This window comes from Rattus norvegicus, chromosome 3 (genome assembly GCF_036323735.1).
Source record: "Rattus norvegicus strain BN/NHsdMcwi chromosome 3, GRCr8, whole genome shotgun sequence".
Classification (NCBI taxonomy): Eukaryota; Metazoa; Chordata; class Mammalia; order Rodentia; family Muridae; genus Rattus; species Rattus norvegicus.
In genome coordinates, this window is record NC_086021.1 from 103,402,220 (window position 1) to 103,429,196 (window position 26,977).

Consider the following 26,977-nt stretch of genomic DNA (forward strand, 5'->3'; position numbering starts at 1 on the left):
CAGAGAAATGCAAAGCAAAAGTACCCCGAGGTTCTACCTTATGCCAATCAGAGTGGCTAAAATCAAAAACTCAAGTATCAGCACATGCTGGTGAGGAAATGGAGAAAGAGGAACATTCTTGCATGGTATGAACACACTTATCTGTGGATATTAGCCAAAAAGTACACAATGCCTACAATACAACCCATAGAACATAAGATGTGTAAAAAATACAAAGGCTCAAGTGAGGATGTTTCAATTTGACTTAGAAGGGGTAAGGAATTAATCATAGGAGGTAAAGGGAGGGAGTGACCTGGATGGGAAAGGGAAGGGGGAGGAGAGAAGGGGAACAGTATGTGGTTGGGGGGGGGTGGAGGGAGAGAAGCCCAGAGGGTCAAGAGAATGAATAGAGATAAGCAGCATCAGGGGTGAGAGGTGGAGGGACCCCCTAGTAAGTACCAGAGACCCGGAAGGTGAGAGAATCAATGGGAGTGACTTTAGACAAAATGCTCAACATTGGGGAGAGAGAACTCAAAGAGACCACCTCCAATAAATAGATAGACAGGGCCTCAAAGCCGAGGGGCTATCTCACAGTCAAAATTTCTGGTCCAAAACTGTTCCTGTCTAAAAGACTTTCAGGAAAAACAGGGAGAAGAGAACTTAAGGAAAAGTGGTCCAATGACCGGCCCAACTTGAGATCCATCTCATGGGAGGGCACTAAGGTCTGATGCTCTTTCTGAAGCTATGACGTGCTTACAGAAGGGAGTCTGGCATGGCACTCCTCTAAGAGTCCCTACAAACAACTGACTGAAACAGAAGCAGATACTATGGTTGAATTAGGGGAAAGATTAAAAAGCTTTTGAGAAGCGACCCCGTAGTAAGGTCAGCTGTCTCAACTTACCCAGACACCAGGGAGCTTCCAGAGACTGAGCCATCAACATGGGGCAGTTGAGGTCCCTGGAACAAATATAGCTGAGAGACCTCAATGTGTAAAGATGTGCTTCATCCTTGAGCGACTTAAGGACTCAGCAAGGGAAGAGGAGGACTGGAGTTTGTGTGTGTGTAGGGGTGCGGGGGGTGTTTGTGTGGGTGTGTGTGGATGTAGGAGGAAGAATAGGATAAGGAACTCTGGGACCAATAGGGGGAGCATTGATTAAAATTATGAAAATTGAAAATAAAATAAAAAACCAAACCAAGTTTTCATACTCCACATAATGGGATGGAATTAGGAAATCTAGACAGGATACACAGATTCAGATTCCTAATGAATCTCCAAATTCTGATATCTAAGAGCTTAGAGATCACTGTCACCCCATACAGAATCCAGTATAAGAAGCATAGAGAATCTTCCGATTCTCACTAGAGAATTGTCATAAAAGGAAATAAAACAATTTCCCATTAGCAGGATATTTCAAGTTTTATTGCATAATATTGTAATCATAGCTATGAATAATTGCTTTTATAGTTGAAAATTGCTAACAGAATATTTTAAGCGTTCACAACACTAAGTATACACTATATAATACATATATTGATTAGCTCAAATTTTTCCTGTCCACAACTTAGGCATATTCCAAAATATGATGTTGTCAATGTTAAATGGGTAGGCATTTTCCTTAGTCGTCCACTAAAACCTCAATACAGGTTTAAACTGATCCTCGTTATAACACTCAAGCTAAAACTTATAAGGACATTGCTGCTGTGTGACGGGAGTTCCGTGAAATATTTAGTGCAGGGGTTAGTATAAGAACTTCTGCATTGGAATGGCGGAGGTGAAAGGTTTATAAACACTTCTGGACAGAGTTGTATTCGTCAAAGGTGAGTCTTTGTGCAAAGGGCTTCTGGTCTTCCCGAGGGATTGATAATGCAGTAACATGATCAAACATTGCACTTCAACCACACAGTGGCCTCGCTGACCGTGAAGCACAGGGACTCAGAGAGTGATTTATAATGCAAGCCTCAACAGGTACAAGAGACAAAAGGCTGCTCTCTCAAAAACAGCATTGTATTGCCAGCTAAGGGAAGTGGAGCAGGAACGAGCATATGCCGAGAAGGAGAGGTGTAAGGGTCTTATGTGCTGTGAAACAGGACCTGAGAGGCTGAAATGTAGCTGCTGGAGGCTGAATTCATTCCCAGCGGTTTGCCCTAATATGTTTCATTGAGTTTGCTGTGCACATGCTCTGGCTTTGAAACTTAGTTGGCTTACACTTACACCAAAAAAGAAAAACTTTTCAGTTTTTTTCACAATTTAATTATCTCCAGTGTTTTCATTGCCTCCCAGACTCATCTATTTGGGCTACAGTGAGAAAATGCCACAGACTGGGCAACTTAAACAGAAATTTATTTCTCAGAGTTCTGGAGAAGTGTTCATAATCAGGTTGCTTTCAGATTTAATTTCTTGGCAGGACTTTCTGCCTGACTTTCACATGACTGCCTTCTATGGTCTTTACGTGTATACACTCCAGAGCAAAGAAAAATGATCTAGGCCTCTAATGCTTTTCTCCTTGAAGAAATCAATCTAATTGGATTAGGGCGCTAATCCTCCCCCCCGCCATACATGTACATTTTGGTCCGTGGCTTTACTATATACATTTTGGAGAATAGGGTCGAAAACAAAGACTTAGTGAAGATACAAGAAAAGTCTATGAAATTTAATGTAAGATGGGTCAAAGAAATTATTTAACATTCGTGATCAATGAATTAGTGTGCCAAAATTATATAACTCGAGCAATGTACTTTTTAAATTAATAATACCACTTCCATACATAAGGTATAGATACAATAGTTATTTATTTGGAATCTGTGTTGTTTATTTCCATACGATGTGACATTTCACAGTCTCAAGTATTTTAATCTGTGAAATTGCAGAGTGTTCCTGTGAAAGTTGGTGTGACATTTGAAGATCTTTCCTTACTTACCACATCTAACAATTAGGAAGAAATTTTGAAAGACATATGGCAAATACAAGGAAGAGATTAAATAGCCCATTTAGTTTGCAAAGCATGAAATATAATCAAAGAAACCCTAGAAATATTAAGTTATCTCAGCAAGATAGAATTTCTGATTTTCCCCTTTACTTTTATTGCTCTTATTTGTAAAAACTTGAAAATTAGTTCTTTTATAAAATTCCCTAGTCTTTTTGTTTTGTTTTTTTTTAATGTTGAACATTTACAGCTCAGGAGAACAGAAATTTGATTTGACTAGGAAGAGAAATAGCAACAAATCAAAAATTTATTTACTAGTTCAGGGAAAGAGAACAGTGATCTATCACCAGCTGGTAAATAGATTAGTGTTACCTCTAATGAGGTTTCCTATTTTTCAACTCAATGTTCTTTGTGAATTTTATGTTATTTGGTTTCCCAGCTATTTCATGTATAACAAAAAATTATTAGGTACAAGTCTAAAGTCTACATTTTATATTCAACTTCTCAATTTCAAGATGGATGAAACAAACTGGATGATAATTAAAGGAGGGACTGTTGTAATAAATTGTATAATTAAGTTCAATGTAGTAAAAAGAAAAATAGAAATAATTTTTATTTGGTGACTTTCAGAATCTCATAATAATAATAATAATAATAATAATAATAATAATAATAGTAATAATAGTAATAGTAAAAACCCACAATGTCCTTGAGAAGCATTCTGTAGCTGCCCACTAGTGGCCATGTATTTAATATATGTGATTGTTTAGAAAGGTTTGTTATACAGGTGCTGGGATCCTGCTGAGCTCATTTTTTGTTTGCTTGTTTGTTTGTATTTATGATTTGTTTGTGTGTATGGTTTGTTTGTGTGAGTGTGTATCTGGTTTCAGAGATGACCACACTTCATTGAATAAACAATAAGGGAGCTTGTCTCTGACAGGACTAATTCTCCTTTTCTCAGTAGTCACTACTTTTTACTTTCTTACGGTTCTTCATCTAGTAGTTTATATGTTGGGGCATCTTGTGGGTATATGCCCAAGAGAGGTATAGCTGGATCCTCAGGTAGTTCAATGTCCAATTTTCTGAGGAACCTCCAGACTGATTTCCAGAATGGTTTTACCAGTCTGCAATCCCACCAACAATGGAGGAGTGTTCCTCTTTCTCCAAATCCTCCCCAGCATTTTTTGTCACCAGAGTTTTTGATCTTAGCCATTCTCACTGGTGTGAGGTGAAATCTCAGGGTTGTTTTGATTTGCATTTCCCTTATGACTAAAGATGTTGAACATTTTTTAGGTGTTTAGGGAAACGACACCCTTCATAATAGACCCAACAATATAAAGTACCCTGGTGTGACTTTAACCAAGCAAGTAAAAGATCTGTACAATAACAACTTTAAGACTCTGAAGAAAGAAACTGAGATCTGCTTCTATTTCTTTCTTCAGAGTCTTGAAATTCTTGTCATATGGGTCCTTCACTTGTTTGGATAAAGTCACAAGAAAGTATTTTATATTATTTGGGACTATTGTGAAGGCTGTTATTTCCCTAATTTCTTTATCAGCCTGTTTATACTTTGAGTAGAGGGAGGCCACTGATTTGTTTGTGTTAATTTTATACCCAGCCACATTGCTGAAGTTGTTTATCAGGCCTAGTAGTTCTCTGGTGGAACTTTTGGGCTCACTTAAGTATACTATCATATCATCTGCAAGTAGTGATATTTTGACTTTTTCCTTTCCAATTTGTATCCTTTGACCTCATTTCGTTGTCTGATTGCTCTGTCTAGGACTTCGAGTACTATAATGAATAAGTAGAGAGAGTGAGCAGGTTTGTCTAGTCCTGATTTTAGTAGGATTGCTTCAAGTCAATGTTGACATATGGCCCTTGAATTCATGATCATCTTTCCAGCACTTTTATCATGAAGGGGTGTTGAATTGTGTCAAATGCTTTTTCAGCACCTAATGAAATGACCATGTGTTTTCTGTTTCTTTGAGTTTGTTTATATAGTGGATTATGCTGATGGATTTCTGTATATTGAATCATCCCTGCATCCCTGGGATGAAGCCTACTTGATCATGATGGATGGTCATTTTGATGTGTTTTTGGATTCAGTTTGTGGGAATTTAATTGAGTATTTTGGCATCAATATTCATAAGAGAAATTGGTCTGAAATTCTTTTTCTTTGTTGGATCTTTGTGTGGTCTATGTATAAGCATAATTGTGGATTCATAGAAGGAATTGTATTATGCTCCTTCTGTTTCTATTTTGTGGAATAGTTTGGACAGTATTGGTATGAGGTCTTCTATGAATGTCTGATAGAATTCTGCACTAAATCTATGTGGTTCTGGGCTCTTTTTGTTTGGGAGACTTTTAATGACTGCTTCTCTTTGTATAGGAGTTATGAGGTTATTTAGATGTTATTTTAGAGGTTATTTATCTGTTACTGATTTAACTTTTTTACCTGGTATTTTTCTAGAAAATTGTCCATTTCCTTCAGATTTTCTATTTTCTTGAATATAAGCTTTTGTAGTAGGATCTGGTGACATTTTGAATTTCCTCAGATTCTGTTGTTTTGTCTACCTTTTCATTTCTGATTTTGGTAATTTGGATACACACTCTGTGACCTCTGGTTAGTCTGGCTAAGAGTTTATCTATCTTGTTGATTTCCTCAAAGAACCAACCCCTGCTTTGTTGATTCTTGTCCATGTTGATCTGATAGGATGCATGGGATTATTTCTATCTTCCTGTACCTGTTGAGGCCTGTTATATGACCGATAATGTGGTCAATTTTGGAAAAGGTACCATGAGGTGCTGAGAAGAAGGTATATCCTTTTGTTTTAGGATGAAATGTTCTATAAATATCTGTTAAGTCCACTTCTGTTAGTTTCTCTATATCTCTGTTTAATTTCTGTTTCCATGAACTGTCCATTGATAAGAGTGGGGTATTGAAATCTTCTACTATTTTTGTGTAAGTTGCAATGTTTAATTTGAGCTTTCGTAATTTTTCTTTTATGAATGTAGGTATCCTTGCATTTGGAACATAGATATTTAGGATTGAGATTTTAGGATTGAAAATCTTGGTGGATTTTTCCATTGGTGAATATAAAGTGTCCTTCCTTATCTTTTTTAATGATTTCTGGTTGAAAGTGGATTTTATTCGATATTAGAATGGCTAATCCAGCTTGCTTCTTAGGATCACTTGCTTGGAAAGTTCTTTTCCAGCCTTTTACTCTGATATAGTACCTGTCATTGTCTCTGGGGTGTATTTCCTGTATGTAGCAAAATTCTGGGTCCTCTTTACATATCCAGTCTGTTAGTCTACATCTTTTATTAGGGAATTGAGTCCATTGGTGTTAACAGATATTAAGCAATAGTGATCGTTGCTTCCTGTTATTTTTGTTGTTAGAGGTGGAATTATGTTTTGGTTTTGTTGCAAGGTGATTGCTTTCTTGCTTTTCCTAGGGTATAGTTTCTCTCCTTGTGTTGGAGTTTTCCATTTATTATCTTTTGTGGGTCTGGATTTCAAGAAATCACTCTCCATCTATGTTAATTGAAAGTTTTGCTGGATATAGTAGCCTGGACTGGCATTTGTGTTCTCTTATGGTCTGTATGACATCTGTCCAGGATTTTCTGGCTTTCATAGTTCCTGGTGAGAAGTCTGGTGTAACTCTGGTAGGTCTGTGTTTATATGTTACTTGACCATTACCCCTCAATGCTTTTATTATTCTTTCTTTGTTTTGTGCAGTTGGTGTTTTGACTATTATGTGACAGGAGGAATTTCTTTTCTGGTCCAATCTATTCGGAGTTCTGAAGGCTTCATGTGTGTTTATGGGCATCTCTTCCTTTAGGTTAGGGAAGTTTTCTTCTATAATTTTGTTGAAGATATTTACTGGCCCATTAAGTTGGGTTTCTTCACTCTCTTCTATACCTGCTATCCTTAGGTTTAATCCTTTCATTGTGTCCTGTATTTCCTGGTTGTTTTGGACTAGGACCTTTTTGCATTTAACGTTATCTTGTAGATGTTTTCTATGGTATCTTCTGCCCCTGAGATTCTCTCCTCTATATCTTGTATTCTGTTAGTGAAGCTTGTATCTACTTGTATGCTTTTGTTGTCATGTATTTCTTCAAGGAAGTTATTTATGACCTTCTTAAAGTCCTCCATCATCATCATATATTGCAATTTTTAAATCTTCATCTTGCTTTTCCGTAGTGTTTGAATATTCAGCATTTGCTTTTGTGGGAGAACTGTGCTCTGATGATGCCAAATAGTCTTGGTTTCTGTTGCTTAGGTTTCAGAGCTTGACTCTAGCCATCAGATTGTCTCTGGTGTTAGCTTGTCTTGATGTCTCTGGCATTGACTTGACCATCCTGTAGGCCTGTGTGTCAACCGTCCTGTAGACTTGTTCTCTTTCCGTCTGATCTGGGAAGAGAGAGCTCTGTCCTTATGTGTTTAGGTGCTCCTGGTGATGGGCCTTCAGCTCTAGGTTCAGACAGAAACCCAAAGGTCCTGCCCCTGACTGCTCCTAGTTCCCTGTGCTCAGAGGCACTATGTGATTTCCTCTTGGGTTAGGAATGTGGGCAGAAAGTAGTTGTTTCCTCTGATTTCTCCTGAATTTCTGCACATCCGACATTCCAGCTTTCTCCCCCATGTGATTTGAGTGCACGGAGCTATGTGACCAGTTCAGTTCAGTTCTAGGCACAGTCAGAAACCAGAAGGTTCCTGACACCGACTGCTCCTATATTCCAGTATTCAGAGGCACTATGCAGTTTCCTCTTGGGCCTGGGGTGTGGGCAAAAGTGGGCAGAAGTGGTGATCTCTCCTGCAGTCTAAGATTGTCTGCACTTCTGAGAATTCAGCTCTCTCTACCATGGGATTTGGGTGCAAGGAACTATGGGAAATAGAAACCTTTTGATGAGCAGCAGCTACCCTTCTCTGTGTACATAGGGCCATAATTTACAAGGAAATAAGGAGTTGTATTAATCCTCAAAGAGACATATCCAAATTCATTTATGAATATCCTTATGATCAATACTTTTTTAACACCTTGGAATACAGAAAAAAATCACATTTATTGTTATCTCTATTCATTTAACTCTTCAAGTTTGACAGGATAGCATATCCATAAACTTCTGTTGGGGGAGATCAGTAATGATTGTTCTAGTTTTAGGAATTAAGAGTATGATGATGTCACTTAGCTAGATAGGAGGTATTCCAAAGCACTTAACCACACCCTTTTGCTAATACATACTACTCACTACAAAACTTTTATAACATTTTTATCTATTCATAGCTTATATAATAGTTAAAATTTAGTATTCCAGAAAAATGTGTCTATCTTTTGATGTGCTTTGTATATGGAAAACATAAATTCTTGTTCCATGATTTTATTTGGATGTTAAAATAAGGAGAAAATAAAATTTTCTTGTAATAATTATTTAAGCTATGTTTTAAAATTAAAATTTTCTTTTACAGAAAAGTTGGCTTTCTGTTGGGGAACGAAAATTGAATCACACTATATTTTTATATATTATAGAATATTTATATGTTTAATAATCAATTACTTCAGAACTCATGAGTTTTCTAAATACTTCAACCCTTTTGATCTTTGTTGTAATTCATTTTTGCAAGATTAAAAATAGAGGAGTAAGTATATTCCTATTCTTTCACTGTTACACATGATAAATAATGAGTCATAGCTTTGGCCTTTGATAGACTTGAAGATCTATTAACAACAAAAGACTTTCCTGTCTCCTATTATTCATTATAGGAAAATCAACAGCAGTGGGTTCTCTTCTAGGAAAACCAATTGCCTTCTATACGTGGGCATAAGAAATATCTTAACTATCATGGGAAGTGGTTTGAAATAGTCAGAGTATTTATCAAAGATCATATCTTCCATTTTAAGACAAGAAAATAACTTTAACAGAACTTATAGAGAGAGAGAGAGAAAGAGAGAGAGAGAAAGAGAGAGAGAGAGAGAGAGAGAAAGAAAGAAAGAAAGAAAGAAAGAAAGAAAGAAAGAAAGAGGTTTGAAGGAGATAAAAGGGTCTTATAACCCCATAAGAACAACAATACCAAGCAACCAGAGCTCTCAGAGACTAAAGCACTGCCAAAGAGTACACATGGACAGACCTATGGCTCCAGCTGCATATGTAGCAGAGGATGGCCTTGTTGGGTACAAATGGGAGGAGACACCATTGGTCCTGCCAAGTGTAGGGGAATATCTGGGTGGGAAGGGGGAACACCCTCATAGAAGAAGAGATGGGAGGATGAGATAGGGGATCCCTCGTGGATGGGAAACTGGGAAAGGGAGTAACATTTGAAATGTAAATTTAAAAAAACCCAATAAAAAATAGAAAATATTTTGGTAGTGCTTATTCTGTTTTTCCAGTTTTGTTGAGTATAGGATTTTGTAGTAAGATTTGATGATTTTTTTGAATTCCTGTTTCTGTTTTATGTCTCCCTTTTCATTTCTAATTTTGTTGATTTGGATACTGTGTTTGAGTACTCTGATTAGTCTGGCTAAGGATTTATCTATCTTGTTGATTTCCTAAAAGAACAGCTCCTGGTTTTGTTGATTCATTGTATAATTCTCTTTGTTTCTACTTGGTTGATTTCAGCCCTGAGTTTGATCATTTCCTGCCCTCTACTCCTTTGAGATTTGTTTGCTTCTTTGCCCCTCCACAGCTAGTAGGATTGCAAACTGGTACAGCTACTCTGGAAATCAATTTGGTAGTTTATCAGAAATTTGGAAATTGTTCTACATGAAGAGCCAGCTATACAATTCCTGAGCACATACCCAAAAGATGCCTTATCATACTACCAGGACATATGCTCTACTGTTTTCATAACAATCTTATTTGTAATAGTCAGATGCTGGAAACAATCTCGATGTCCCTCAACCAAAGAATTGATACAGAAATCATGGTTCATTTACACAATGGAATACTATTCAGCTATTAAAAATGAGGACATGATTAGTTTGGCAGGCGAGTGGATGGAACTAGATAATATCATCTTGAGCAAGTTAACCCAGACTCAAAAAGACATGAATTACCATCCACATGTTCATTTATAAGTGGATATTAGACAAAAGTACAGAACACCCGTGATGCAAATCACAGACCTTAGGGAGTTTAATAAGAAGGAAGACTCAAGTGTAGATACCTCAATCCCACTTAGAAAGGGGATCAACATAACCAGTGGAAGCAGAGGGAAGGAGGGCACTATGTGGGGGGCTGAAGGGGGAGGGCAAAGGTGGGGCAGGATCAGGTATGGGGCTGGTAGTAAAGAAGCTCAGTTCAGAGACCCAGAGAATTAATGCAAATATGCAACAGCAGGGTTTGGGGAGCAGGGGAAACCTCTAGAAAGTCTCAGAGACCTGGGATGTGAGAGGCTTCCAGGACTTAATGAGGATGACCTTAGACAAAATGTCCAACAGTGGGGAGACGAAAACTGAAGAGACCACGTCCAGTAGACAGACATGGCCCCAGCTGAGGCATAGAACCACCCACCCATCTTCAAAATTTTTGACCCAGATTGGTTTCTGTCTAAAGGAAATGATGAGACAAAAATAAATCAGTGACTGAAGAAAAGGCCATACAGTGACTAGACCAACTTAGGATCCATCTCATGTATAGGCACTATTACTGATGACACATTTTGCTTGCTTATAGGAGCCTAGTATGTCTGTCCACTGAGAGGATCCACCAGCAGCTCACTGAGACAGCTGTAGACAGTTACAGCCAACCATTGGACCGAGGTCAGGGACCCGTATGGAAGATTTAGAGGAAAGATGGAGGAAGCTGAAGAAGATGACAACTCCATAGAAAGAAAAACAGTATCAATTACCTGGGACCCCTCAGAGCTCCCAGAGGCTAAGCCACCAACAAAAGTACATACATGTGCTGGCCCTTGCTTTCCACCCCACCGCAGACCTGCAGGTAGCAGAGGTCTGCCTTTCTGGACTCAGTGAGAGAGGATGAGCCAAATCCTGTAGACACTTGATGCTCCAGGGTAGGGGGAGGCTGGGAAGTGAGGTTGGGGTTTGGTGGATGCGTGGGTTAGTGGGGGAGCATACGTTCAGAATCAAAGGCCATGGGAGGGATGGAGGGAAGGTGGGAATTGGGTGAAGAATTCAGGGACCAGGAAGAGGGGCACCATTTGGAATGCAAATAAATAAAATCATTTAATAAAAAAAGGAAAGCTAAAAAAGAATGAGAAAATACTATAATCAATTAAATGATCACCGTGTGAAGCAAAACCAGCCCATAAAAGCAAAACAAAAAGTATAAAGTTAATTCAAATATTCACAATATAATCTGAGGGCAAATCTAATATTCAGCTTGACTAAATCTGGAATTTACTGGATACAACTGTGAGGATATTTGTTAATCATATTGTTTAAAGTAGGAAGATCTGGGATTAGCTTTGGACCACAATTCTGGTGACATACCAGATAAAAGGGAATGGAAGAAGGAAGTATTGGTTTTTGCTGTTAGCTCTCACTTTTGCTGGAATGACCTATCCTCTTGCTGCAGTCAGTGTTAAATCCAGTTTCTTCATGATTACAATGTAGACTGAAGAGCAACAGCTCTCCAGGAATTCTTCAGGACTCTAGCACTAAGACTGCAGAGACACCCACCTTCATGAACCTAACAATTGCCAATTTTTTTCTGTCATAGGACAGCCATCATTCAACTACCCAGACCACATCACTTGGAATGTCTAATAAATTCCATATGTTTACATACATATATGTATACATATACATATACACATATGTAACACATATATGTTAATTTTTCAGAAATTCATTGGAGCAGATTATAAAGTAATTTTCAAATAATTTTAAATTATACATTATTGAAAAATATTTATACATTATATTTTATCATGTTTTTCCCTTTTCCTAACTGCTCTTCTTCAACAAATTCCCCATCTCCCTTTCTAAAAAACTCTGTTTTATCATCTTTCTACTTCAAGTGACAAACAAAAATAAGAAAGATGCACACACATATGCAGTCAGAAAATTACACATGACCCCCCCCCAGAAAAAATGAAAATTAAAACAGCATCAAAACAAAATGGCAAAGGAATAATAAATAATTAATAACAACAACAACAACAACAACAACAATAATAATGAAGTCAAAGTAACACAAAATGAAAAAAAAAAGTCTACAAAATTACTCTGGAGATACTTTTGGGTTAGACAACCCAACAGGTCCCAGGGCATGGGAGCTAGGTGTGAGTGTCAGGAATCTTCTTTTATATACCCAGTGGCCTTCTATTAGAGAAAATAGATTTCTGCTTTACTGGATGGTATCCATTGGAGATAGCCTCTTAGCTAGATTGGGAGCCCATCTGCACTTCTGCTTTTCAGTGCTGAGAGACTTTGAATCTATGACTGGCTTCCTGTGGGATGTCAGTCTCTGTGAGTGCATATATGGATCATTTCTGTTGTGCTGGAAGACACTGTTCCCTTGGAGTCATCCATCACCTCTGGATTTTATAATCTTGCTACCTCCTCTTGGTTTTCAATTAATGGGATTTTGTCCAAGTAAACAAGCATACAAAAGCAATTCGTGTTTCTGACCAAGCATGGTGAGGTGAGTGTCTCTGAGAACAATTCCACCAGCCCCTTCCAGGGGGTGACTACTTAGATGAATAGGTAGACTGGATCCAATTTTGAATGCACATTTTTCATGAGCTGAGTAGCTTGATCCCAGGAGGGTATATTCTAACAGCAAAAAAAAAAAAAAAAAAAAACAAAAAAACAAAAAAACAAAAAAAAACAAAAAAACAAAAACAAACAAACAAACAAAAAAAACAATTTTATCAGACTTGGAAATGTCTTGAGAAAGAATTAGAAGTGCCAAGTACAATTTCAACAGTTGTTTCAATTAACCACCACCATCTGAGAAGCTCTTTGCAAACAAGAAAATAAAATGTAGAAATGTGGCTCTTTGCTACCTTGTTTTGGAACTCTATGACTACTAATCAGCGAGAAAGGCTCAAGTGGGAAATGAAAGTAGGGTTCCAAGCACACCTGGAGACCCAATAACATCCAACAGTGCAGACCCAGGATCAGGTCTACTTTAGTGTTCTTCCTCATGGAAAACCTTAACAGTAGCTAATGTTTGGGCTATATTAATGCGTATGTATAGCTAAATACATTGCCTGGAACAGTTATTTTGTTTTTTTTCAAATCTAAAATGCATACTTGCTGAAATTGGAGATGAATAGTTTTATGTATGAGGGAGTGTCTTAATGTTTGACAATCATTGGTCATTTTTTTCTCTCTCTTAAATAGAAACAATGTCAGTACTCTTTACCATATCTATATTGTCATTATTTGGCTACCTGAAAGATTTAAATGTGTTCCTTGCCCAGCCCTGGTTTAGGAAGCCATGTTGATGAAACTTCAGGGTATAGCTATTCTGATATTTCTATGAGACACGTTCTCATACTCCCCACCCTGTTCCTCTAGTTCTTACATATGGTTCTCCCCTATATGCTTCTTTGATCCATGGACAACAGGGAGTGAGTTGTGTAGTAGATTTTTCCACCAGGCTTGGACACCTTACGGTCTCTTATTCTCTGCTTGTTGATCAGTTTCCTGGAATGATCTCTATCTGTAGAGAAGAAATGATTCTTTGATAAGAAGTAAGACCTATACCTAACTGTGGGTATAAACATAGTCATGTAGAATGTAGTCTACTAAGTGGCCAGCTCTGAAATCATATATACACGAGAAATGTTATAAAGACTAAGCAATTGTATTCATCTTATGCATGATGACATGAATAACAGAAAATGGCATAGTATAAATATAATTAAGATAAATATATTCCAACTATACTTAACATATAGGAGATGGAAATTGGCAAAATAAGGATTTATCGCTTGTGATGCACTTATTTGGTTTAAACTCTCTGAAGCTGTGTCTTTATCATAGTGATAGGAAACTGGTTATTATTCTGTACATGTGGATGTGTTAAAAGTTAAAGTGATATTGATGGAGTAAGGAATGGAAATAGTAATGGTCATTCTTCAACACTTTTTAAATGTTCTGATTACATATATTGTTTATCTCATTTAATGCCCTAAAATATGCCCTACATAGTAACTCTCCTACTTGTTTAGAAAGGAAGTCACTGGTGTTTAAGATAAGTAATTTCCTTGTGTTTTAGAACTAGACATAGAAATCTTAAAGTAAAATGTCAGTCCCAACTGTAAGGTAACATTATTTTTGAACTATGAGACACTTGTGGAAAGATTTTTAAAATGAAATTATATTTCTTAGAAATATGGGATGAATGTCTATCTTACCAAGAGGAAAATTACTTGCTTAGGATAACTACAAACAGTATTTTAAAAAGTTTTTGATATCTACCAGGGTGTACACAGGCAATTGTGCAACTTTCTTTCATATGCTCTTGATTATTACATTATAAAATATCCAAGTCATGTAGTGAACTCTACTGATGCACGGCCAATTTGCTTCCAAAGCATGCCTGAGATTTGGGGAAAGTATAAACCATGTTTTAAGAATGGTACCCGTCTTTCCCCTAAAATATTTTGTCTCAGCATGGAAATGAAAATGAATCATTGGCCTCACTAGTATAACCATAATAACACTGAGTCTCTCCTCTGCTATGGGGATCAATGTGCAACTCTATGTTCTGACACTAAAAATCTTTTTGGTTGTAAAATGATCCACTCATAAAATTCAGTTTCAGTAGATTCCTTCTGAGGTTTTTAATACCTAGTGTTTCCTCTTTAGACAGTCCATTTTACTTTCTGAACATGCAACAACTGGGGATAAGGTGCAGTAAGTGCAAATGTAATGTAATAGATGTAATCAATGTTCATCAACTTTAACAAGATCAAAAACAATATGAGTATTTACTGAAAATGTTAGTCTGCAATTACATCAGATTTCTTTCCTTCTCATCCTTCCAATTCCTCCATACACCCCACCCCTCAAATGTATGGCTTTTGTCTTTAATTGTGGTTGTACATATACAATCCCTGGACACTCACATACATACACATATACATAAATAGAACATGTGTAGTCTGTATAATGATGCTTATACGTGTACAATTTCAAGTCTGACTAGTTGGTATTAGATACAGTCTATGCAACACAATTTCTACTGCTCTTGGAATTTCTTAGTTGGCTGTAGTTCTCAACCTGTTGCTGAGGACCTATGAGATTCCCATTCCATGGTAGCATGGCTCTGGTGATATCCTTGTTCAGCTCCTGTTTAGGCAACCGTGGTGAAACTTCGTGGGTACAGACATTACTAGCAGAAGCACTTCCTGTTCCTCTGTCTCTTTCAGTCTTTCTGCCCCCTACTTGGCTATGATCCCTGAAAGTATTTTTAATGCTTCTCATTATTGATACTCTGATTAAAACTAGTGGATATAACATTCACCTTATCTCTAATTCTCAGTGAGTCAATTCCTGAAATATGCGCTAGCACAATTTTCAGATTGTTCTCTTTGTGTTTTACTTTGAAACACCTGCGGTTTCTTCTCTATAATGCATTGTTCGCAATTTCAAGGTAAAGAATAAAATGAAGATATAGAATACAGATAAACTGGATTAATTTCTTAAATGAGGGTTTCTAAATTCAGTTTTTGTTGTTCTCAGTAATCATTGGCCTTCAATTGGGTCCTGCATAACATTAAAACAAGTCAAATTTTAAAAATTGGTTTATTAGTTATTACACTCAAAAATCCTCAAAGGCAAAGCACTATCTGTTTTGTTTATCAAGAATAAAATCTAGCCTATTATAAACTGAGTAAACATGCATTAGGTTCAATTAGCTGTCATTATAAAAGTAAAATACTTTAGGAGACTAAAATGAAACATAGGTAGTAATAAAATTCATACATTTATAAAGATAATCCAGTGACAGCTTAGACTTAGCGTATGACAACAGGCCCATGTGAATCTCTTAATTCACACAGTCTCTAGAACCATGGCTACAGATTTTCAAACATTTTACAGTCAGAAAAAATTATATCTCTTATATGTAATACTATATGTATGATCTAGAATTTGTATGCCACAGTTTTTATTGCTCTTTACTAGATTTATAAAATCTATTCTTTTCTTATAAAATATGTCCTGACCTCAGTTTCCCCTTCCTACACTCCTTCCAGCACCACCAACAACAACCTCCCCTCTTTCCTAAGATCCACCCCTCCTCCATTTCCATTAAGAAAACAGAAGCCTTCTCAAGGATATCAACTGAACATGGCATACAAGGTAAATTTTAATGAGAAGTACGTTTTAAGTAATGTGGAAAATAAAATAGTATGGAGCATTGAAACCACATTCATGGTCCCTTTAAGCTATATTTGAATAATACTCTACCTGAAACTACAGTTACAGTATTTCATCTTATTCTGAAATCTATATCTTAATTTCAGGAATTCAAAATATAGTTTTTATTCACATATATATAATATGTATATATACATATGTGTATATGTATATTTATATACACACATATATAAAATTATATGATGAAGAATTAATAGCATCTTTGAATATTGTCTTCATCCTAGGGTGTTTGTTTTATAGGTCTAAGTGTAAGACATATTTGGGGGAATTACTTATACTTCTATTAGTATTCAGGAAGTCAATCATGTAACTATGGAAGGGTATAGATAAGGTCAGAGTTAGTATCCAACTATAAGTCAGGATGAACTGACCTTTTAGCCTAAATTTGAAGATGAATATTGGAGAAAAAATTCTGCCAAGTAAGTAGAAACTCTTTTCCAAATTTCATATATGAAGTTGATATAAATTACATCTTTAGTCCTGTTTTGATTAAACTTTTATTTCCAATATTTACTCACTACAAAACATCAGGCATAACTTCAACAGAACTAGAAAGCTTGTAGCAAAAATATACCCCAACTGCTTCTGGTTGTCTAAGACAGTAATTATCCAAGTTCACTTCTGTCAGTGATGAACAGCAGAGAGGCAGAGGCAGGTATTGTATTGACTTTGACAGTGAGAGATCAATAAGCAGGGCACACATACTTCTACCCTAACGTGCACATGGCACAGGAAGCAAATATGGGGACATGAGACTAGCTTTTGAAACTGAATCCATCAGCATATCAATAGAAAGTTGATGGCTCTATTTTATACACTGTCCCATATTTTATTAGAATACATTCTTCTATGTTTGTGTAATATTATTTTGTGAGGTTTTGCATTCACTTCTATGCAGAAACTTGCCTAGTATTAGCAAAATTATATTAGCATTTCTACCTTTTAATGTTTGACTCACATGGCCACTATAACCAGCGTACACTTACTTTATGCATTAAGTCTTCCAAAATGTTTCTTCTTCTACTGGGTCTCTTGATTTTTACCCAGCTAATCATCACTGAAGGCCCCATTTGACTAACTGTCAGGTTTCTGGACTTTGTCTACCAAATAATACACAATTTTACTCTTTCTCAGTAGTAATAATATTCTACATCCAAGGTTTGCTTGGCAATTTGTGGATAACTTGAAAAGCATCTGACTGTGCCCATGTTATTAGGTCATTTTAATAACAATAGCTTAACTATAAAGGTCATTCCAAAAAGTTATGTTTTTCAGGTCATGGGACTCAGCATGGTAGTTGACAAATTTTAACATTAGTATACATCTTTTTAAATTTTATATAAAATGATCAGATTAAATCAATAATGCCAGTTGTGATAATAGACTTTATTAAAGCCTTTTCTACTGCACATACCCTAAGTGGACAATATTTTTCAAGTGGTCTAAGGTTTAGAGCCTTTGGCAAATGTATGTTTTTACATCTGTTACATAATTTTTAAATATTCTAAAATGGTTGGAGTTATACACCATTCAATAAAATAACTTTGGAATTGTTTTTTTTACTATTTTCAAGAGGGATACATGGCAACAGTTTCAGAGTTAGTTCAATGCCTAAGAAACTGCTAATCTTCCCAAGCAGTGCCATCAACATATATTTCTTAGTGTATGCTTTCCAGAATGTTCTGCAAACCTTTACACCCACTGAGAGGTAAAATTAATAAAACAGCTTAAATTGTAGCTTACATTCTTATGTTTAAATACTGGTAGGACCTGATCATTCAAGAGTATTTCAAAGTGTGTGTGTATAGTCTTGTCCCACTAAATGCGATAGTGTCTACATACATTTACTTTTAATACTTATTTTCTGCATATTGACATAAAAGCAGAATTCAAATGTATTGTTTATGATGATGTAATCATCGGCATAGAAACCAAATATGATGCAGAGAGAACACCATGCAATGCTGAATTCCAGCGAGAATGTTTTTGTTTTTTATTTTATTTTTCTTGGATATTTTATGTATTTACATTTCAAATGTTCTCCTTTTCCCCCCTCCCATACCTCCTCTCCCCTCTGCCTGCTTCTATGAGAATACTCACACTCCCACCCACCCACTCCCACCTATTGGGGAAAGAGGGCTTCACAGGACCAAGGGCCCTTCCTTCTATAGATGCCGGAAAACGCCATCCTCTGTAGCATATGTGGCTAGAGTCAGTGGTCCATCCATGTATACTCAGTGGTTGGTGGCTTAGTTCCTGTGAGCTCTGGTGGGGTCTGGTTGGTTGACTGTTGTTCTTCCTATCATATTGCCAACATTTCAGCTCCTTCAGTCTTTTCTCTAACTCCTCCACTGGAGTCCCCTTGTTCAGGCCAAGGGTTAGCTGCAGGCATCCTCATCTGTATCAGTCGGGCTCTGGCAGAGTCTTTTAGGGGACAAAAATATCTGGCTCCTGTCAGCAAGCACTTCGTGATATCAGAAACAGTGACAGTTTGGTGGCTGCATATGGGGTGGATCCCAGGTGGGGTAGTCTCCGGATGACCTTTTCTTCAGGCCCTACTCCACTCTTTGTCCCTGTATTTCCTCTCATGAGAATTTTGTTCTCCCTTCTAAGAGGGAATGAAGTGTCCACATTTTGGTCTTCCTTCTTTTTTAGAATCACATGATTGGTGAATTTCTTTTTTAGGTATTCCAAGCTTTTGGGCTAATATCCACTTATCAGCAAGTGTATGCCAAGTGTTCTTTTGTGATTGGGTTACCTCGCTCAGGATGATATTTTCTAGATCCATACATTTGCCGAAGAATTCCATATAGTCATTGTTTTTAAAAACTGAGTAGTATCCAGGGAGAATTTTGTTTGTGCCTCACTATATTTAGAAACAATAATAAATCCAGAAAGAGCCAGTACACTGAACAGGTGCCTTTTAAGGAAGAAAAAATTATATTCTTTAAAGATTTGTTTTTACTTTATATGTATAAGTGTTTTGTTTCCATATATGCTTGAGCTCTGCAAGTTTGTGTGATGTCCACAGTGGACGGTAGAGGGCGCCATATTACCTAGAACTGAAGTTCCATGAGGTTTTGACCTGAGGTGCGGGTAGTCAGATGGACGTTTGGTTTCCTACAAGAGTAATGAGAGCGCTTAAACACGGAGACGTTGCTTCAGCCCACCCAAAACAGCTATGCAACTATTGTATTATATAGATCAGTTAAACATGTAGACAGCCTCAGGTGACTTACAATGAGAGGAGGGGGGAGAGGAAGCAGGGAGGGAGAGCCAGAGGGAGAAGGAGAAGAGGAGGGAGAAGGAGAGGGAAGACGGTGAGGGAGGGAGAGAAAGAGAAAGCTTTGTCTTCCTTTTTATCCTATTCCTTATTTGTTTGTTCTTGATGGATCTTCATGTATATTTCATGTATTATAAAATTAAGTTTATTTTTAAAATCTCATAATTGAGTTCTATATTGAGTTCTCCCAAATTCTTTCGATGGCCCCTACCACATTCATGACCACTTTATCATCACACACACACACACACACACACACACACACACACACACACACACACCACACACACCACAGCTGAGTCTATTTTATGTTTCTTGCATTTATTGGTCTTGAGTAACTAAACAGAGAGCCCATCTCTGAGGAAGACTATAGTCTCTTTGCTGTTGCTATTTGCCTGTAGCTCATTGCCTATGGACTGACTGGGCCTGGTGTGCATATTGGCATGGTAACAGCCATTGCCATTGTTCCCTTCCCATTTAGGCAGCCATATTTGAAATGTTATAAATGCAGCCTCCCTGTCATACATGAAATACAAAATCAGAGTTCCTGGTCTTTTATAATCTCTCTCCACTTCTATTCCCTGAGCTTTACGTGTAAGGGTTATGTGTTATATGTATAAAATGGGGATACGCAGCACACAGTCAGATGTTTGTATTTTGTTGACCAGTTGTGGCTTTCAGTAATAGTTTCCATTTGCTGTAAGGAGAGACTTCTATGATGAGGAACGGAAACTGCACTTAGCTGTGAGTATAAGGACAGATATTTAGAAAGCAGTTAGGAATTACACCAGTTAAAAAAGTGGCAATATCAGGTTATACTATAAGATCTGCCACTTTATTATTTAAGAGTATTTGGTCGGGTGGAGAGTGCCAGGCATGATTTTCATCCTATTCAGTGGGTCTTTAGTCCAATTAGACAGTGGTCGATACCATCAAGGTATAAATGCCATTGGGTTAGGATACATATTCTACTCACCCTCCAAGGCCTCTGTATCCTCCTGACCTGAGAGCGCATATCCGATCTGTAGGTCCAGTCCAATCTGGAAGTCCTGTTTTCTAGCTCAGTTAGCAAATCATCCTGAATCTGCCCTTCTGACACCTCTCTAATTCCCAGATCTAACCTGGTTTATACATCTTGTACTCCAGCTGATCCTGGTGAATCCTACGTGCACCATTTATAAACTTTGAGGTTAACCTTCTTCAAATATTTATTACTGTTTCAAAATACATTTGGAGAAAATTTTTCTACCCCAAGCTATTAATTTATAAATGGAAGAGTGAAACCATAAAAAATACATGCACCATATAACACTGTCATCATGGAAGAAACATGGAGGGGGGAATCAAGTTTTATTAGGCTTTTGTTCTTATTTTTCAGTTACTTTTCTCTTTGTAGCCCTGGATGCCCTAGAACTTGTTCTGTAAGCTAGCTTTCCTTGAACTCAGAGATCTGCCTATATTTGACTTGTGATTGCTGAGATTAAAGGCATGTGCTACCATGCTTATATTTTTTTGTTCCTACAAGTTTTGTGAGTTTAAAATGTATCAATCTGCAACCCGAAAAATTCCACCAGAGCTGACCCCAAAAAATTCCACCAGAGAACACCTACCTCTGATAAATAACTTCAGCAATGTAACTGGATATAAAATTAACTCTTCTACTCAAAGGATAAATGAGCTGAGAAGTAAATTAGGGAAATGACACCCTTCACAATAATAACAAACCATATAAAATACCTTCGTGTGACTCTAACCAAGCAAGTGAAAGATCTGTATGAGAAGAACTTCAAGTCTCTGAAGAAAAAAATAGAAGAGCTCAGAAGATGGAAAGATTTCCGTTGCACATGGATTGAAGGATTAACATGGTTAAAAATGGCTATCTTACCAAAAGCAATCTACAGAATAAATGCAATCCTCATCAAACTTCCTACTCAATTCTTCACAGAGCTAGAGCAATTCTGAAATTCATCTGGAATAACAAAAAACCCAAGATAAAGAAAACTATTCTCAAAAATAAAGAACTTCTCTGATTCTGTGGAAATCACAATCCCTGACCTCAAGCTGTACTACAGAGCAATAGTGATTAAAACTGCATGGTATTGGTACAGAGAGTGGCCAGTTGATCTGTGGAGTAGAACTGAAGACTCAGAAATATACCCACACAACTGTGTTCTCTTGATCTCTGACAAAGAAACCAAAACCATTCAGTCGAAAAAAGACAGCATTTTCAACAAAAGGTGTTGGTTTAACTGGTAGTGACATGTTGAAGAACGCGAATTGATCCATTCTTATCTTCTTGTACAAAATTCAAGTCCAACTGGATCTATGACCTACACATAAAACCAGATTCATTGAATCTAATAGAAGAGAAGGTAGGAAAGAGACTTAAACATCAGCACAGGGGAATATTTCCTGAACAGAACACCAATGGCTCAGGCTCTAATAGCAATTGACAATGAACAGTTGAACAACTGACAAATGGGACCTCATAAAATTGAAAAGCTTCTGTAAGGCAAAGGACACTGTCAAAAGGACAAATTGAGAAAAAAAAGACATTCTTTACCAACCCTAATAGAGGTTTAATATCCAAAATATGCAAAGAGCTCAAGAAATTAGAGAACCATATAACCCTATTAAAAATGAGGTATAGAGCTAAACAAAGAATTCTCAACCGAGGAATCTTGAATCACTTAAAGAAATATTCAACATACTTAGATATCAGGGAAATGCAAATCAAAGAACCCTGAAATTGTACCTCACACCCATCAGAAAGGCTAAGGTCAGAAACTGAGGCGACAGCAGACGCTGGCAAGGATGTGGAGAAAGAACAACACTCCTCCATTGCTGGTGGGAAAACAAGCTGGTAAAACCTCTTTGGAAAACAATGTGTCAGTTCCTCTGAAGTCCCAGCTGTATCACTCCTGGGCATATATACACAAAAACAATGCTTCAACATATAACAGGAACACGTGTTCCCCTATGTTTACAGTGGCCTTCTTTATAATAGCCAGAAGCTGGAAACAACCCAGATGTCCTACAACAGAGGAATGGATACAGGAAAGGTAGTACATCTACACAATGGAGCACTACTCAGGTATTGAAAACAATGACTTCATGAAATTCACAGACAAATAGATGGAACTAGAAAATATCACCCTGGATGAGGTAATCCAGACACAAAAGACACACCAGGTATATACTTACTAATAAGTGGATATTTGCCCGAAAGCTCAGAATACCCAAGATTCAACCCACAGTCCATATGGAGATTAAGAAGAAGGAAGACCAAAGTGTGGATGCCTCATTCCTACATAGAATGAGCAACAAATACTATAGGAGGTAGAAGGAGCTAGGGACTTTGGAGGAAGAGAGTAGGGGGAAGGGAAAAAGAGGGGCAAATATAGAAGGGAATTACAGGGGATCAGGAAATTAAACAGAGGTGTGCAGCAATAGAGGATGATGAGGAACTGGGGTAATTAATCAGAAATCCCCAGATACCAGAGAAGCAACAGTCTCCAAGGACCCAAAGGGGATGATTTAGCTGAAATCCCCAACAAAAGGGAGACAGACCCTGTAGAGACCTCCTCCAGTAGATAAGCATGACCCCAGTTGAAGGATGAGACCACTCACTCATCTCAAAATTTTTAATCCAGAATTGTTCCTGTCCAAAAGAAAGACAGGGACAAAAAATGGAACATAGACTAAGGGAAAGGCCATCCAGAGACCACCCCACCTAGGAATCCATCCCACTTACAGACACCAAACCCAGTCATTATTGCTGATGCCAAGAAGTGCTTGCTGACAGGAGCCTAATATGGTTGTCTCCTGAGAATTTCTGCAAGCACCTGAGTAATATAAATGCAGATACTCACAGCCATTCATTAGACTGAGCTCGTGTACCTCAATGGAAAAGCTAGGAATGAAGTAACTGAAGGGTATTGTAACCCCATAGGAAGAAAAATATCAACTAACTGGACCACCTAGAGCTCCCAGAGGCTAAACCACTAACCAAAGAGTATCCAGTAGAGGATGGCCTTATCTGACATCAGTGGGAGGGGAGACCATTGGTCCTGTGGAGACTTGATGCCCCAGTGTAGGGGGATGCTAGAGCAGTGAGGCAGGAGTGGATGAGTAGGTGGAAGAGTACATTTACCGAGGAAAAGAAGATGAGGAAAGATCATATGGGATGAAGAATTTGTGGAGAGGAAACCTGGAAGGGAGATGTCATTTGAAATGTATACAAATAAAATTATTAATTAAAAGTAGCAATTTATATTTGAGTAAAATTATTCCAGAATGTTTTAGTCCCCAAATGTCTTCATTTTAGAATTATGATGAAAATGTAAATACAATATTAAATATAACCTGAAGTTTATATTAGATTTGTGTGTCATTTAATAAAATTCAGCATACATGTGGTTTCCCTAGCCTCAAGACTTTCAGAATACCTTTGATGTTAAAAAGCTAGAAAATTTTCTTTGAAGAAATAAGAAAGTATTTCAATACTTTTCCATTCCAGTTATATAGGTGTCATGTTAATTTATTTATTGTCAACATGCTAGAAAAGAAATGTAAATTATTTAATTCAAATAGTCTAATAAAGAAAAATATTAATTACTTATACATGCTTACATATGCATAGGTACATATGTATACATGTGCAATACTTTATACCCATTTTTAGTGAATATGTTTTTGAACATACACAAACTAAGGAAAGGGATACATACAATTTTTTTAAAGCTTAATATTTTCTTTACTTAATTTTGGTTCAGGCACTGTTTTAGAAACCTTGATCAAATGACAACGCTGTATGAATCTGTTATTTTGATAGATTAACATTGTTGGAGAAGACCAACAATTTTTTTTCTGCAAAGGGCAGAATTTTTTTCGTTAGATGAGAACTAATCCATCTTTCCAGCAAAGGTCATGGCTCTTCATCACTAAACTGATGCAGCTCACCTTTCTCAGTCCTACATATATGGAAGTCACTTTAATCAGTAACAGATGTGTTGTGTCTAAACTTCCTCAGCTTAGACATTCAGCATAATTCATAGGCAGCTACATATGTATAACTGTATTTTCATGTTAGAATGTTACAAGCTTTTAGCCTACGTCAGAGGCATTGTACACATTTGTGGAAAGATGAATGGGAAGAATCTTTATTTCTGAACCCAGGAGAAACTTTATCTTTCCTTTCAGATACTCTGCCTAGCCTCTGCTCTTCCGGGGACTATGTTGGAACTTCACAGATGTATCAAATAACGGATGATGCTATTTATCTCAGAAGTGCACATAATGCTCCCGTGGCACAGCAGGTCCTAGGCTGATTGAGAGGATATAAATTAATACAGCCCACTGTTTGCCGTCTAAGATGAAAAATAGCCTGGAGTCGTGCTCAGCAGTTAAGAGCACTTGTTGCTCTTGCAAAAGTCGCAGATTTCCATTTCCAGCAGCTACGTCGTGGCTCACAGTCATCTGTAATTCCAGTTCCGAGAGATCCAAGGCTCTCTTCTGGATGCTTGGGCAACAGGCAGATATGTGGTGCACATACTGACAAACTCTCATTCCTATAAAATAAAAATAGAATTTAAGGTTAAAATAAGATTCATTTACAGACTTAGAATGGATTTTAGCAAACAGTTATAGCAGAGTTTGAATGTATTACACTAAATATTCGTATTGCACAACTGTGAAATAATTGTATTATTTGCAAAAGCCATCATAATGTATAGAAAAATTTTTGTTTATGGTACCGGAAGTCAAGAGCTAATCACGTTGATGGATTCATATTGTGTAATATGAGTGAAGTTAGTGAATTGTCTCTGAGTTAGTTATGTTAAATGATCCATCCGTTTTAGTAAATTCAAAAGTTTACATTGATTTTACTATTTTAGTTGCACGCATGCATATTATTGTGGGTTGGTGTATGTGCTCGCAGCACGCATGGAGACCAGAAGAGGTTGTCAGAACCTCTGGAATTTGAATTACAGGATGTCATGAGATAAACCCATGTGATTGCTGAAATCCTAACTTAGGTCTTCAGAAAAAAAAAATCAAGAGGTACTCTTAATGTGTGAGTCACATCTTCAAACCAAGTGAAATCTTACATATTTTTTGAAGAGAGTATAGCCTCTTAAATCCATTTAAATATTTGTAATTCTGCTGTTCCTATTATATTTTTCACTAAGTGATTTTATATATATACGCATTTAAATCTTGAAATTTTGGGCCCAGGAAAATTTCTTTGCTGTATTAAATACTCCTAGATAAAATACATTCTTGATCTACTCAATTCTTTCTCGTACTGAGAGGGGTGCATTCCAAGTATCATTACAACCTGAGCGAAACCAGGCAGCTTGTAAGGAATCATTAAAGAAAACAATCTTTTTTTTCTTTTCCTTTTTCAGTTGGTCAGCTCTACCTCACCGACTTCTGATGACATACTTCAGATTTATAAAGGTAAAAGTCCTATTTTCTTATCCAACATGAATATGGATAATATTTTGAAGTTTTTGCATTACCTGGCCTTAGATAGAATCTTTTCCCTTGAACCTTGTGCTCATGCTTATCATCTCTGCCTTCTAAGCACCCATTGCTCATCGAAACCCTGTTCAGAGAGATCGGAGAAAGCTTCTCGGAATCCTTCAGGCACTGTTAATGTCAAATACCACTGATATTGCCATTATTAATGGGACTTTGGGCAGAGAGGTAAGAGGTAGATGAAGCCTGACTGTATTAACATGCATTGACTATATATTGACTGCAAAGAAGAATTGTATCCACAGGAAGAAAGTTCAATTTCCATGATTTAGTAAGCAACTGAGAGACAGCAATTTGGCTAAATAGAAAGAAGCGCTTTGCTCTTTATCAAGCACTTGGTCCTACCTGGAAGGGAAAAAGAACTCTTTATTTCCCTTTTATAAATCGACTACTTGTTTTGTGCTCTCTGGCTATCAAAAGTGTATTTTACATAGAAAAGAAGACTTACAGACCACCATGCTCTTGTTTTTCTCTCCTGTATTACTGCAGATGTGTGAGGCATAATGAATGCAAAATAATATGAAGAGATAGATAAAATCAGAGAAGAGAGGCGCTGCTCTCATTTTTTCCTTCTTTCTACTCACAAAGAGAATATAATATTGGCCTATTTCATTCCCGGAATCCTTTAGCCCTTTCTGGCTTCACAGCATCCATTCAACATGTGTCAATGCTAAGTGGACTCTGGCAGATTCTTTCATAGGGATATGACGTGTCTTTTGTCAGAAGAGAGAAAAGGATACCCTCCCTTGTATTACTCTCCTGTTCTCTAAAGGAAATGGATGTGAGGAAAATGAAGGCCAGGTCAAAACCATCTCTGTATTGTGCCACATGTCTCTCAGCTCCTGGGCACTTTAGGATGATTGCGCATTGCCCTGGGTAGCACTTAATTA

At 37.2% G+C, this 26,977-nt stretch overlaps 1 protein-coding gene across 21 annotated transcripts in view; it reads left to right on the forward strand.

The window, feature by feature from the left end:
* Positions 1 to 26,977, forward strand: part of Lrrc4c (leucine rich repeat containing 4C) — a 1,379,071-nt gene that overhangs the window by 642,068 nt on the left and 710,026 nt on the right. For 17 of the 21 annotated variants that reach the window (XM_063283692.1, XM_063283688.1, XM_063283697.1 and 14 more), the window contains one exon: positions 25,955 to 26,006. The exons of 1 other annotated variant lie outside the window; for it this stretch is intronic. The gene's annotated coding sequence lies outside the window, so the exon portion shown is untranslated. Of the gene's footprint in view, positions 1 to 16,077; positions 16,184 to 25,954; positions 26,007 to 26,977 lie in introns of all 21 variants that reach the window. 3 more of the 21 variants (XM_063283698.1, XM_063283684.1, XM_063283686.1) reach the window with 1 other exon arrangement.